General features: G+C 39.9%; 1 long non-coding RNA gene across 1 annotated transcript; it reads right to left on the reverse strand.

The window, feature by feature from the left end:
- Positions 1-1,028: 1,028 nt before the first annotated feature.
- On the reverse strand, positions 1,029-12,288 carry LOC121264996. The gene is made up of 4 exons (XR_005940593.1): positions 12,278-12,288; positions 7,874-7,887; positions 7,505-7,516; positions 1,029-1,143 (listed from the first exon to the last, which is right to left on the reverse strand). It is a non-coding gene; the product is annotated as an uncharacterized LOC121264996 (long non-coding RNA).
- Between the last annotated feature and the right edge of the window lie 3,246 nt (positions 12,289-15,534).

Raw genomic sequence — 15,534 nt, forward strand, 5'->3', positions numbered from 1 at the left:
TGCATGAGTCTTTTTGTGATCCATATGCATCATGCATGTCGTCGCTAAAAATACTTATTTGCGGCGATTTCAAAATCACTGCTGAATTTCAGCGCAAAGTTGACTAATGCGGAAGGAGAGTTTACTGCTTATTTTTTGCAGTGACTTTTTGTATCTTTTGCGGCGATTTATGTCGTCGCAATAGAATATTGAAACTGTAGCGACTTTTTATTTCCGACGAATTAAAAATTACCGCTGTAGATACTTTTCCCAGCAAATAATGTCGCTACAAAAGTCATTTTCTTATTAGCGGCAAATCAGTAGCGCCAGAAAAAACTAATAAAATTAAATCCTCCGCGTTTTCCCCTCATTCCTCTAATTCCCTCCAGCCATCTCCTCCCCCCTCCTGTCTCTTCCCAATCCCTATTCTCTCTCGATTCCCACTCTTCATGCCTCCACGCAGCAGTCACTTCATACCGCCGTCAACCCCCCTCACCGTCCACCTCCACCGTCGCCGGCCAACCCAGCCAAGCCCCTCCCTCGCGGTTTCTCTCTCTCACAGTTCTATCTCACTCTTCACAATCGAAGTCCTTTCTCCCTCGGGTTCCCTGTGCTACTGTGTCCTCAACCGCCACACCACCTCCATATACCGGCGTAGCTACCCCTCAACGGTCCCCAGCCCCTCCACCGAAGCTTTCCCTCTCTCTCACCGTTGATCTGCTCTCCTCCTCATGGATCTCGCTCAAGCTCCTAGTACAAGTCCTGAGCCACTTTCCTGCACGGCCGCGGGACCACCCCATGCTCTACTGCCTCCCCTTCAACGTCGTAAGCCAACCCAGAACAGAGCACTATTTTTGTTTACTAGCATATAGGAAAATAGCTTTTATCTCAAATTAAGCAAAATTCTTAATTGGTTTGGAGAAATTCTTAATTGTTTATAGAGTTTGTATCTCCCATTTTACTCAAGTTGTTGATAGCAAGTGATGACTGATATATTGTCATGGAACTGTGTTTGTGTATCTCCCATGTGTTTGTGTATGTATAATGTAACTGTGGCCATATAGTGTAAATTAAAAGATCTAGCTTCTCACTTTATTTCCTTCATTGCTTTCCTAGATCTTCTTTTGATTTGTTTAGAGGAAAGCATGAAAGGAAAGAACAAAACTGGTAATAATCCAAAAGAACAGGCTCCCCAAAGCTGGTAATAATCCCACTTGTTTCTTCGAAAAGTGTTATGGTGAAGTTTCATTTTGTTATGGGAACCATCTCGATTTGGCAATGTGTGATTAATGATGGCTTTCTTCAGTCCGCTTTTTGCATATTCAATGGGAAAGCAGTCTCGCTTCATGTGATTTGTGGAATCTTGGTTGTTTTGATTGTTTCTCTGGTGAAAGCAGACGACCCATTCAAGTACTATACCTGGACTATCAGTTTGGTCTTTGATTTTTGAAGGTAATCCTTATCAATGATCAGTTTCCCGGACCTAGACTCGAGGTGGTGACTAACGACAACATCATCCTCAACCTCATTAACAAGTTAGACCAGCCATTTCTGTTGACATGGTGAGCTTTTCCTGTGTATATCACATGTTTTAAAGCTACACATAATCTTGTATTAAAAAACAAAGTGTTTAATATATGCTTCCGTGATGTTAAAGAGGAAGATACTATCATACTCTTGATGGGTTGTATATAAAGGTTATTAGTAAATTACCATCCCCTGGATACTGTGCAGATGAGTAGTGACAATGGCAAGACCTTGACTGAAAAAAGAAATTCGGACCATTTCAAAAAAAAAATTCCCCTTTTCTTTCCCTACTTGGTCTTTGCCTCCTTACTGCTCAGCTTTGTAAAATTAAATTAAGAAAATCCCTACAGCATATATTTAACGGTGTAGTTTTGTAGTAGGATGATCTCAAAGTCCACATTTGCAATTTCTTTGCATTCACATTTGAGTATTTGACTGCGTCATCAAAACCAATAAGGTGGTTTACTGAGAACCTGTTTTATGAAAAAAAGGAATGGTATTAAACAAAGGAAGAACTCATGGCAAGATGGAGTATTGGGTACCAACTGCGCTATCCAACCTAACTCGAACTACACTTACAAGTTTCAAACCAAAGATTAGATTGGGTCCTACACATATTTCCCCTCAACTCTGCTTCACAAAGCTGCTAGAGAATTTGGAAGACTCAATGAATATGAGAGAACTCGCATACCGATCCATTTTCCAAATCCTGATGGAGATTTCACCTTACTTGTTGGTGATTGGTACAAAACCAACCATAATGTCAGCAAGATGCAATGTTTTTATTCTTTGGTCACAATCACATATATCATTACTCTCTTTAAGTGCAATTTTTGGTAGATGATTACATGAGCCCAATTTTGCTAAAACTCACTTCTTCTTTACTAATTCATTAATTTTCTTTAATCATTCTTGGCAATGCCAATGTCGGTCGTAGGATGTCGACATCTATAGCAATATATAATTTTGGAAACACGAAGCTTCTCTCTTGAGAAGTTGTGCCATCCTGTCTCTAACTTGCAAATTCTGAAATTTTAAAGGTCTAAATTCAACTATAATCATCTCAATATTACATTCCAATTGATAAATTTCAGGCTACATGCTACCTCAATCTAGTTGATTGTGTAACTGTTTACATTTTTGCAAAACTAAAAACGGTACCAATCTTGTTTAGACTTTTCCTCATGAGTTCTCGTGATGTTTCCAGACATTGCAGCAGTCTCTGGACTCGGGAAAATCTCTACCTTTCCCTGATGGTGTCCTTATAAATGGCCAGGCTGAGAATACCTATAGTGGTGACCAAGGTCATCCTCAATAATTAATTGAATATATTCTTGATTCACTAAATAATCACTTAGCTCTTAGCCAGATTTGATTTCTCTAAGTAAATCTTATCTAGGCTCTTATGGTAGATGTTTTACTCACATCTATTTGCTTGTTGATCTTTCAGGAAAAGTCTTTATGTTCAGGATCTCAAATGTGGGCTTGGCAACCTCATTGAATTTCAGGATTCAGGGCCACAAATTGAAGTTAGTTGAGGTTGAAGGATCTCATACCCTTCAAAGAAATTATGACTCTTGATGTGGATACCCTGTCAGCTGCCTCAGAGACATGGATAGACTCTCTTAGTTGCCTTAGAGAGTATAGCATTGAGGGTCTTTTTCTCTTTACTTTTTTTGTTGCTATTTTAGATCATATTTTAGTTTTTACTGAGATGTGAGTAACACTAAGCTATTGTTTGTATCTATTTTAGATCTTCGTGAGGAAAGTAGGCATTTAGCTGATCATATGGGTTCTAATCCCATAACATCGACTCAGGTAAGCTTTATTTATTTTCTTCAAATTAGAGAGGTGATGTGAATATGTCAGCTACATGCTTAGAATTGTTGAATGCTCATAACCAGTTTTGGGTTGCTGCTCATAGTTGGTTAATTTTTTATTTATTTTAACAAATGACTGAGGGGTTCCTTGTCTTTGGTTAGTACTTTTTGGTCTAACCTTCTCCATTATCTGTCTCTACCATTGCTCTTCTGCTATGCAGAAGACCGGCTCTTACCATTGTTGTGGTTGTCATGCTCTTTTTGGCATTTCTTAGATTTTTCAAGTCTTTTGTGATTCTATAGAGTAGAAGAAGAATATTATCATCATATGGCTTATTATAATATACATATATTATATATATGAATCTCTAATATGCATAGTTTGGGTATAGTTCATCAGGGTTAATCTTGTGGATTTTTTTTTTATTATTTTGTGAAATATCTTTTCCAGTGATTAAAATTTTATTTCCGACGATACAATATTGCTGGAAATGATTTTTACCGGCGATTTTTTGCAATTTGCAGCGAACATAAGTTGCCGCAAATAGTTTTACAGCTATTTAAGTTCTTCATTGGAATAGAGCTTATTATTAGTGGCGATTAATAAACTTTTAACAACGACTATAATTCACCGCAAAAGTTTTCCCAGTGATTTAATAGAAAAACGAAACGGGTATTTGCATCGTTTTATTTGTAATTTATGGCAAAAAAAAATTGTTGGGAAAGATAACATTTTTCGCAGCAATTTTTAGCTTCTGTTGGGATAGATCAGAAACAGAGAGATAATGCCGGCGAACATGCAGCGATTTTTAAATCGCTGAGAAAAGTTAATGATGGCAATTTAGGGACTTTTCCCAGCGAAAATAATCGCTGGTAAAAGTCACTTCTCTTGTAGTCCATATTTCGATTGTTGCTATAGAGCTCTTATTGATGGAAGCTACCAAAGAAAGTGCATACATATACATATAACATGCATGCATGCATGCATACATACATACATATATATATATATATAATATCTTTGGATGAACGGCCTATCACAACTCGCCACCAGAAAAGATAATATATAAACCAGAAGAAAAAGAAGAAAGAAAGTAGAACCAATTAATTAGGAAGGCAACCATTTCTTTTGTGTGCTGAATGATTAATGTACGAAGGATGAATACAGTAGCTTCAAGCTGCAGAAAAGTACTGTTACAAATCGACAGTATTATTCTTGGATGAGAGTTCAAATAGCTCGATTTTGACGATTTTTCCAGGCCTCGCATTCTTATGTGTGTGTGTCTTACATATATGTATGTATATGTAATATTCATATAAGACAATTAATTGGTAAAACTAATTTTAAGTTGGTAGAATCATAAATATTGCATTGATATATGTTTAGTAATTTTTATTTGGATAATAGTACTAGTCCTATCCAGAAAACCCATCGAGGGTGGGAATCGTTCTTTTTTTTTTTTTTTTTTTTTTTTTGAACTTAATGGTTAAGAAAATATTTTTTAATGAGTTTATAATTTTAATATTTTTTTAAAGATATTTAAGGGGATTTAAAATGTATTTAAAAAAACTAAAAAATAAATAAATTTGATGTTCGTTACCCACTCCCAATGAATTTGTTGGTGAGTGTAGCATTGTCCAATTGTTATCATTAATATTGATCTCTATTCACTACAAGAAATTTGACTTTTAGGGACGAAATTTACATTTCGTCTCCAAAAATGCCTGAGCTACTAAATTCGTTTGAACGGAAAAATATCCATTCGAACAAGATATTTTCTGACGAACAAAATCGTCTCAAAAAAGGAAAACCGTTCGAACGGAACAAAATATATTCGAACATGAAATTAATGTCCGTTCGAACTATATATAATCTGTTCGAATAATAATATTGGCAAGAAACTAATTTATTTTTTCTGAAGTAAGTTAATAACCGTTCGAACTTAAATTTCTTTGTTCGAACGGATAGAGGTTCAATTAATTTTTTTATTAGTATGGATTTGTAAATATATTTTTCCATTAAAGTAATAAGTATTTTTTCCATTAATTTGTTATCATTTTCAAAATATAAAAATGTGTATATATTATATATTATGATTTGCGGTGAGTTAAAATATTTATAAATTCATAAATTACTTTTATGTAATTAACTTCAAAACTTTATAATGATTTCTTTTATGTTAAATTTATATAAATATAACTTTAAAGATAGTATCATTTTTTATATTATCATGAACGGCAAGTAAAATTAAAAAAAATAAACAAAGTAGTAAACACGAGAAATAAAAACTATACATTAATTACATCTAAAATATATAATGTTCAATACAACATAAAAAAGTAAAATAATAACTAAAACGATCGTAATTATTGATTCCTTAGTATATCAACATTCTCTTGCAACATTTTAATAGATCCCTAAGCTTATGCATAATGGGCTGAACGAACTCCACAAACAGAGCTCATACCTGATCCAAAGTAGCCCCAAAAGGCTGTCTCTCAACAGCGGCAACACCACTTCTAGAAGCTGGATCTGTGGGAGGATCACTAAGTTGTTTTGGTGCAGTCTTCCGCAAGTGCCCTGGCTCTTGCTAAATGTGATCTTGTTAAGGGGCCCCATATTTGGCGACCTCCGCTCAGTGGCCGACACTGTAACCCCGATCGGAGTAGGAGGTTAGATATCAACAGTGCAAATGGTAGACTACCTCCACTGGAAAAGCGTGACTTTGATCGAATGCAGAGGAATAAATACAATGCCAGATCAATGGGATCCCCCCGTGCTATCCGCAGCAAAAATCTGGCTCGATCGATCCCGAAATCAGTCTTGTGTTTTTTCGAATCGATGTTATAGCCAACAATCAATTAAGCATTCTAAAAAATCCTATACAATCGGCCTGTCGGATCACCTTGCTCCCATCATATGGAGGAGTCGATGGGTCTCGCACTAGTTGACGCACTTGATCGTCTGTGAGACCATCGTCAGGTAGATCCTCATGTGAAGTAGCATCCAAATCTACATTCGGGGCTAGCGTGGAGGATGCGACCGGTGTGTCGGAATCAGATGGTGCAGCCGCTGGTCGCCGTGTAGCCGCTGCAGGATATGCGTCGGCTATACGGGGAATGTCAAGGAACTCAGCAATAATGAAAACTTTCTCTCGCATCAAACAGAAAGAGTCCAAAATGAAAACTTTCTCTCGCATCCTGTAGATTCCTTACAATGGAAGAAATTTGACGTCGAGCATCCATGGTTTGCTGAAGAACCTCGTAATGTACGTCTTGGATTAGCAACGGATGGTTTTAATCTATTTGGCAACATGAGCACTTCTCATAGTACTTGGTCTGTCATATTAATGCCCTATAACTTGCCACCTTGGAAGTGTATGAAGGGTCCATATTTTATGATGACTCTACTGATACCAGGGCCAAGGTCACTAGGGAATGAATTAGATGTATATCTGCAACCACAAATTGCAGAGTTTTCGGATCAAGGTGTCAGTACATATGATGCAGCCTCGTCGGGGGAGTTCAAGATGCATCCTGCAGTGATGTGGACAATAAATGATTTTTCTGCATATAGAAATCTGTCTGGGTGGAGCACAAAAGGCGAAATGGCTTGTCCTGTTTGCAATAAAGATACACAGTCTTAGTGGTTGAGTCATAGTAGGAAATTATGTTTTATGGGACATCATCGTTATTGACCACATGATCATAGATGGCGTACAGATAGGGCGATGTTTGATGGAAGGGTTGAGCGCAGGGCATCACCGCCATAGTTGACTGGGAATGATATTATCACCCAGTTGGGGGATGTTTCAGAAAACAGATTTGAAAAAGATTCAAGGGTTCAAAAGAGAAAACGACAAGCAGTGGAGTTGAATTGGACAAAAAAAGTATTTTCTTTGAATTATCATACTGGTCTACCTTGACACTACGCCACAATTTAGATGTTATGCACATCGAGAAAAATATATGTGAGAATATATTGAGCACTCTGAAGTCAATAGAAGGGAAGACAAAAGATACAGCTAACTCTTGTAAAGACTTAAAGGTGATGGGGGTCAGACCGGACTTGCATTTGCAAGATAATGGAACGTCAGCTTATATGCCCATAAGATGTTATACACTTTCGAATGATGAGAGAAAGAAATTTTGTAATTGGTTTATGAAAATCAAATTACCCAGTAGCTATGCTTCAAACATGATAATATGTATTCGAACATATGATTGGAAGATAACTGGTCTTAAAAGTCACGACTGTCATATATTTCGGCAGCATCTGTTGCCGATTGGTGTGCATGGAAAGCTTACTCGAGATGTTCGCACAGCTCTCATAGAATTAGGGGGATTTTTCAGAGACATTTGAAGTAGAACGTTGAAAGTTGATGCATTGTTAAAAATGGAAGCCGACATTGCAGTAATATTGTGCAAATTGGAGAGTTTGTACCCGCCTTCATTCTTTGATGTAATGGTTCATTTGGCTGTGCACCTACCTCGTGAGGCTTTACTCGCTGGCCCAGTTCAGTATAGAAGGATGTATCCCATTGAACGGTTTTTAGGAAAACTTAAGCGATCTGTGGGGAATAAAGCTCGTCCAGAAGGTTCGATTGCAGAGTCATATATTGATAATGAGTGGCATACCTTTTGTTCAATGTATTTTCGTCTGGCTGATACTAGATTTACAAGACCGGACCGAAATTATGAAGGTGGGTGAGAGATGGGAGTCTCATTGAAATTTACTCTATTTTCCCAGATCGTGCGTCCACATCTATGTTCGCAAGAGTTTGAAAGAGCTCGACGGTATGTCTTTAATAACTGCGCAGAGATTGATCAATACTTAAAGTTAGTAATGATTCTCTAAATCACAATAATCTTTTAGTTTATGTATAATAATATAGTATAACTTCATACAAAATAAACATGAACATGAACATGCACAACGAACATATACAACTACCTCGCTCGAATGGTGTAACTAACGTAGAAAATACGCACGAAGAGGAATTTGCCTCGTGGTCTGAACATACAGTATCTGTGACGCCCCGACTCCCACGTACAAAAACAAGGGAATCGTGACGTCAGGATGATGACAACACGGGTCACGCATCCCAACGAAATGTGCTCAAGTGTGTGCAACATGCAAGAGTGCACAATAAAAATCGCAGCAGATAATATAAATAAGTCATGTAAGTACCAGAAATTTAAATACAAATATTCAAAATAAATTACCTTTAAAGAGTTATACAGTCATCCCAAATATATTACAAAGGCAACACATAAATTGATAAAAAATGAAACTCGATAAACAAAAGCAATCCCAGATCACTCCATCAACGGAGCCAAGCTAAGGCTCGTCATCCTCATCTGCATCAAAATATGCGATACCATAAAACGGTACCACAAGTAAGTATAAACCAAACATCTCTCGGGATAAAAACATATTAATGCAACCAACATGCATTCATACGACAAAATCCACTTAGCCATAAAATACCATTTTTCTCCAAAAATGATTATTTCCAACACACGCCAAAATCCCATCTTGGCCCAAAAACATAGTCTGTCATTTTCCCAGAAAATGATTCACACAAAACAAACCATTTATCGAACACTGTAGGGGGGAATCGCAGGCGGGACTCTACCACCGTCCCTACCTACCACCATCCCTACCGCGTGCACCGTAGGCGGGAATCACAGGCAGGACACAACCACTATCCCTGCTTACCACCATCCCTATCGTGTGCACCGTAGGCGGGAATCACATGTGGGATTCTACCACCATCCCTGCTTACCACCATCCCTATAGTTCATCTCCACACAATGAATACTTATCACACACAAAGAATACTTATCAGATCATTGTAGGCGGGAATCACAAGAGGGACTATACTACCATTCCTGCTTACCACCATCCCTACTGCGTGCACCGTAGGTGGGAATCACTGGCGGGACACAACTACCATCCCTGCTTACCACCATCCCTATGGTGTGCACCGTAGGCGAGAATCACAGGCGGGACTCTACCGCCGTCCCTGCTTACCACCATCCCTATAGTCTCTTTCTTTTTTCTCAAACCAGTCAATCCAGTCATTTCAAACACACCCAAAAATTATTTCTCACATGGAAACCCAGTTTTCAAATAAACACATGAACATGTATGCAATCATGCGAAAACCCAGTTTTCAGTTACAAATATGAACATGCGTGCAAATACAGTGAACAAAACACGACACCAATATCCAACAACCAACAATGTCAACACAATCCAATCACAAACCAAACATACAATCAACTCCATCCGCAATCCATCCGACCCCCGAACTCCTCGGACTTAGTCCGGCATAACCAACCAGTTCACAGTTAAAATGAGTTAGTGCAAAAATACATTTAAATCACGAAAGTTTTTTGAGAAAATACTTACAGTGCTATATTATAATTTCCGGAGGACCACGGAGTAACAAAAGGTAGCGGCTCAGCAACAAAACAGTGTAAAATACACTGTGGCCGTGGGTCTCAAAAACCCACTTTCCAACGGGGACAAATCAAGACCCGAAATTGATAAGGTAGGGCTTAGAGAGGTCGGTGAAGCCAATGGTGGTCGTGGTTTCCCGTGGATGACGGCGCAAAGGGTGGTTTGGGTGGAAAGAGAGAAGCGCATGGGAGAGAGAGGAGAGGTCGCGCCGCGCGGGAGAGGAAGCAAGAGAAAAAGAAAAAGAAAGGAAAAGAAAAAAATAAAAAAGAGAGGAAAGAGAAAATGGAGGAAAAGAAATGAGGTCCAATCCTCATATCTTGGGTCACAAAAATGATCCAACGGAAAAGATTTTAAAACAACAAGTCAATTAAAATAATTTAAACGTAATGATACAATAAAAATAAAATAATTAAATCCCACAATCAATTAATTTAAAATAAAGAACAATTTAAATGCATAACAATAATTAATATTAAGAAAACATATCAAATTAATTTTTTACAATTTAAAGATCCTAAAATAAACCATTTAAAATATCCGATAATTTTAAAACATGAGAATAAATTTTTGAATTAATAAAAATAATCCTTTAATAAAAATACACTAAAATACGGGGTGTTACATCCTCCCCCCTTAAAATAAAATTTCGTCCTCGAAATTTGTAGAGCCAAACTTCACACTAAAGCAGGATACAAGACACAACCAGAACACGCTTAAGAAAAATCACACGACCTCCAACACCCAACGAGTATAGGTACGGCTTGCATAAATTTTCCCAAAACCCAAGAATAAACCACAGAAGGCATCCATTACGAGAGATCAGATTAGACCCATACCTGCCATAACTCCAGCGTCCTGTGTCTCTGGAACCTCGTCGTCAGCACTACCAGGAGTCAACGCGTACATCCGAGCCTGACCTAATTGCCTCTGATTACCTCTACCACCGCGATGACTACCCTGATTCCCTTGAGTCCGATTAGGACACTCACGAGAAAAGTGTCCCGTCTGACCGCACTCAAAGCACTGGTTCCAACCCTGACGGCACTCGCTCTCGTGAGCTCTATTACATCTGCCACAAACTGGAGCTCGGCCTCCAATACGCACACCGGAGGCTGCCTGCGATCGAGACCCGATCCTCTGCACGAACTTCTGCGGCGACCCGGAGCTGCTCCCTTCACCATCAATGTTCAGTCGCTTCTTACTCGGAGGGGAGCCTACCACAGCACCTCGCTCCCACTCAGCAATACAGGCCACCTCAACCAACCTCTGAAAGTTCTGGATTTGCAGGCATGTAACTTGTCTACGAATCTGAGAGCACTACCCTTCCTGAAAATGTTCGGCCCGCAACTCTTCGGTGGCTATCAGATGAGACGCAAATTGCCCAAGCTCTATAAATTTTCTAGCATATTGCTCGACAGTCATATCCCCTTAGACAAAGTTATTGAATTCACGATCCTTTTGCCGTCTCACAAAAACAGGAAAGAAGCGATCGTCAAACTCTTTCTTGAAGCGCTGCCAAGACACAGCCGCAAAAGATCCCAACTCCATCTCTAGGAGTTCCCGCTTAGTCTTCCACCAATTAGCTGCTTCACCTTGCAACAGGTAACTCCCGTACAACTCCTTTTGGGCCTCTGTACAACCACAGACCTCGAATGTTCTTTCCAGGTCTTCAATCCACCTCCCGGCCCGAAGTGGACCCTCTTCAACCGTGAAGGCAGGGGTCCTATGCGCTAGGAAGCGCTCATAGGTGCACCCAACTTGGACCGCTCTATTTAGATCTCCTTGCGGTGGTCGAAAATTTTGTTGGAGGAACTCCGTCATCCTATTCAACGCCCTCGCCATGGCATAATTCCCATCACCTCTCAGTAATTCATCCTCGGACTCAATAGCTTGCCTTCTTGGCCGTACCATCTTCCTGCCATAGCGTAAACCTTAACCCCACTTCCAATTCAAAACAAATTAAAATATAATTATAGCAAAATAAATTTGAAATACAACAATATAACATAAAATAAAATCAACAAAATAAAATATCATAAAACAAAATGAATAAAACAAATGAAGTAGTACACAATAAAATAATTAAAACAAATAAAATATCCTACCATAAAATAAAATAGCTAAATAAAATAAAATAACATAAAATAAAATAAATAAACAAACAAAGTAATGTACAATAAAATAAATAGCCCAATTAAAATAACAAACTTCCAACAAAATAATTTTAAATCACAATTTAAAATTTTCTGGTACTTCTCCTAAGGGACATGTGGGTTTACCCAGAGCCGAACTGCTCTGATACCATCTGTGACACCCAGACTCCCACGTACAAAAACAATGGAATCGTGACGTCAGGATGATGACAACACGGGTCACGCATCCCAATGAAATGTGCTCAAGTGTGTGCAACATGCAAGAGTGCACAATAAAAATCGCAGCAGATAATATAAATAAGTCATCTAACTACCAGAAATTTAAATACAAATATTCAAAACAAATTACCTTTAAAGAGTTATACAGTCATCCCAAATATATTACAAAGGCAACACATAAATTGAAAAAACACGAAACTCGATAAACAGGAGCAATCCCAGCTAACTCCACCAACGGAGCCAAGCTAAAGCTCGTCATCCTCATCTGCATCAAAATCTGCGATACCATAAAATAGTACCACAGGTAAGTATAAACCAAACATCTCTCAGGATAAAAACATATTAATGCAACCAACATGCATTCATACGACAAAATCTAGTTAGCCAAAAAATACAATTTTTCCCCAAAAATGATTATTTCCAACACACGCCAAAATCCCATTTTGGCCCAAAAACATAGTCTGTCATTTTCCCAGAAAATGTTTCACACAAAACAAACCATTTATCGGACACTGTAGGCGGGAATCGCAGGCGGGACTTTTCCACCGTCCCTGTTTACCACCATCCCTACCGCGTGCACCGTAGGCGGGAATCAAAGGCAGGACACAACCACCATCCCTGCTTACCACCATCCCTATCGCGTGCACCGTAGGCGGAAATTACAGGTGGGACTCTACTACCATCCCTGCTTACCACCATCCCTACAGTTCTTTTCCACACAATGAATACTTATCACACACAATGAATACTTATCAGAGCACTGTAGGTGGGAATCACAGGCGGGACTATACCACCATCTCTACCGCGTGCACCGTAGGTGGGAATCACAGGCGGGACACAACCACCATCCCTGCTTACCACCATCCCTATCGCGTGCACCGTAGGCGGAAATCACAGGCGAGACTCTACCACCGTCCCTGCTTACCACCATCCCGACAGTCTCTTTCCTTTTTCTCAAACCAGTCAATCCAGTCGTTTCAAACACACCCAAAAATCATTTCGCACATGGAAACCCAGTTTTAAATAAACACATGAACATGTATGCAATCATGCGAAAACCAAATTTTCAGTACAAACATGAACATACGTGCAAATGCAGTAAACAAAACACGACACCAATATCCAACAACCAACAATGTCAACACAATCCAATCACAAACCAAACATACAATCAACTCCATCGGCAATCCATCCGACCCCCGAACTCCTCGGACTCAGTCCGGCATAACCAACCAGTTCATAGTTAAAATGAGTTAGTGCAAAAATACATTTAAATCATGAAAGTTTTTTGAGAAAATACTTACAGTGCTATATTATAATTTCCGGAGGACCACAGAGTTGCAAAAGGTAGCGGCTCAGCAACAAAAAAGTGTAAAATACATTGTGGTCGTGGGTCTCAAAAACCCACTTTTCAACGGGGACATACCAAGACCCGAAATTGATAGGGTAGGGCTTAGAGAAGTCGGTGAAGCTAATGGTGGTGGTGGTTTGCCGTGGATGACGGCGTAAAGGGTGGTTTTAGTCCAAAAATGTCGAAATCAGAGATAGGCTTAGTTGTGCTTCACCGGTGACGGATCAAAGCCGGGGTTGGGTCCTTTGGGTTGCCAAGAGGTCGGGGATGAAGTGATGAAGAGATGGTGGCCGTAGATGGCACGACGGCGGCGCTGGAGCTCAAGATGGGCTGCAGCTGGGTGTTGCGCGTGGAGGCTAACGACGGCGATGGAGGAGCTGAGATTGACAGGGAGTAGTCGCCGGCCGATGGGGAAGCTGATGGGAGGGGCGGTGTCGCCCACGATGGAGCGATGGCGGTGGGTTGGGTGGAAAGAGAGAAGCGCACGGGAGAGAGAGGAGAGGCCGCGCCGCGCGGGAGAGGAAGCAGGAGAAAAAGAAATAGAAAGGAAAAGAAAAAAGAGAGGAAAGAGAAAATGGAGGGAAAGAAATGAGGTCCAATCCTCATATTTTGGGTCACAAAATGATCCGACAGAAATGATTTTAAAACAACAAATCAATTAAAATAATTTAAACGTAATGATACAATGAAAATAAAATAATTAAACCCCACAATCAATTAATTTAAAATAAAGAACAATTTAAATGCATAACAATAATTAATATTAAGAAAACATATCAAATTAATTTTTCACAATTTAAAGATCATAAAATAGACCATTTAAAATATCCGAAAATTTTAAAACAAGCGAATAAATTTTTGAATTAATAAAAATAATCCTTTAATAAAAATACACTAAAATACGGGGTGTTACATCCTCCCCCTTAAAATAAAATTTCGTCCTCGAAATTTGTAGAGCCAAATATCACGCTAAAGCAGGATACAAGACACAACCAGAACACGCTTAAGAAAAATCACACGACCTCCAACACCCAACGGGTATGGGTACGGCTTGCATAAGTTTTCCCAAAACCCAAGAATAAACCACACAAGGCATCCATTACGAAAGATCAGATTAGACCCATACCTGCCATAACTCCAGCGTCCTTAGTCTCTGGAACCTCGCGTCAGCACTACCAGGAGTCAACGCATACATCCGAGCCTGACCTAATTGCCTCTGATTACCTCTACCACCGCGATGACCACCCTGATTCCCTTGAGTCCGATTAGGACACTCACGAGAAAAGTGTCCCGTCTGACCGCACTCAAAGCACTGGTTCCAACCCTGACGGCACTCGCCCTTGTGAGCTCTATTACATCTGCCACAAACTGGAGCTCGGCCTCCAATACGTACACCGGAGGCTGCCTGCGATCGAGACCCGATCCTCTGCACGAACTTCTGCGGCAACCCGGAGCTGCTCCCTTCACCATCAATGTTCAGTCGCTTCTTACTCGGAGGGGAGCCTACCACAGCACCTCGCTCCCACTCAGCAATACAGGCCACCGCAACCAACCTCTGAAAGTTCTGGATTTGCAGGCATGCAACTTGTCTACGAATCTGAGAGCACTACCCTTCCTGAAAATGTTCGGCCCGCAACTCTTCGGTGGCTATCAGATGAGACGCAAATTGCCCAAGCTCTATAAATTTTCTAGCATATTGCTCGACAGTCATATCCCCTTAGACAAAGTTATTGAATTCCCGATCCTTTTGCCGTCTCACAAAAACAGGAAAGAAGCGATCGTCAAACTCTTTCTTGAAGCGCTGCCAAGACACAGCCGCAAAAGATCCCAACTCCATCTCTAGGAGTTCCCGCTTAGTCTTCCACCAATTAGCTGCTTCACCTTGCAACAGGTAACTCCCGTACAACTCCTTTTGGGCCTCTGTACAACCACAGACCTCGAATGTTCTTTCCAGGTCTTCAATCCACCTCCTGGCCCGAAGTGGACCCTCTTCAACCGTGAAGGCAGGGGTCCTAT

This window comes from Juglans microcarpa x Juglans regia, chromosome 5D, assembly GCF_004785595.1.
Source record: "Juglans microcarpa x Juglans regia isolate MS1-56 chromosome 5D, Jm3101_v1.0, whole genome shotgun sequence".
In the NCBI taxonomy this organism is placed as follows: Eukaryota; Viridiplantae; Streptophyta; class Magnoliopsida; order Fagales; family Juglandaceae; genus Juglans; species Juglans microcarpa x Juglans regia.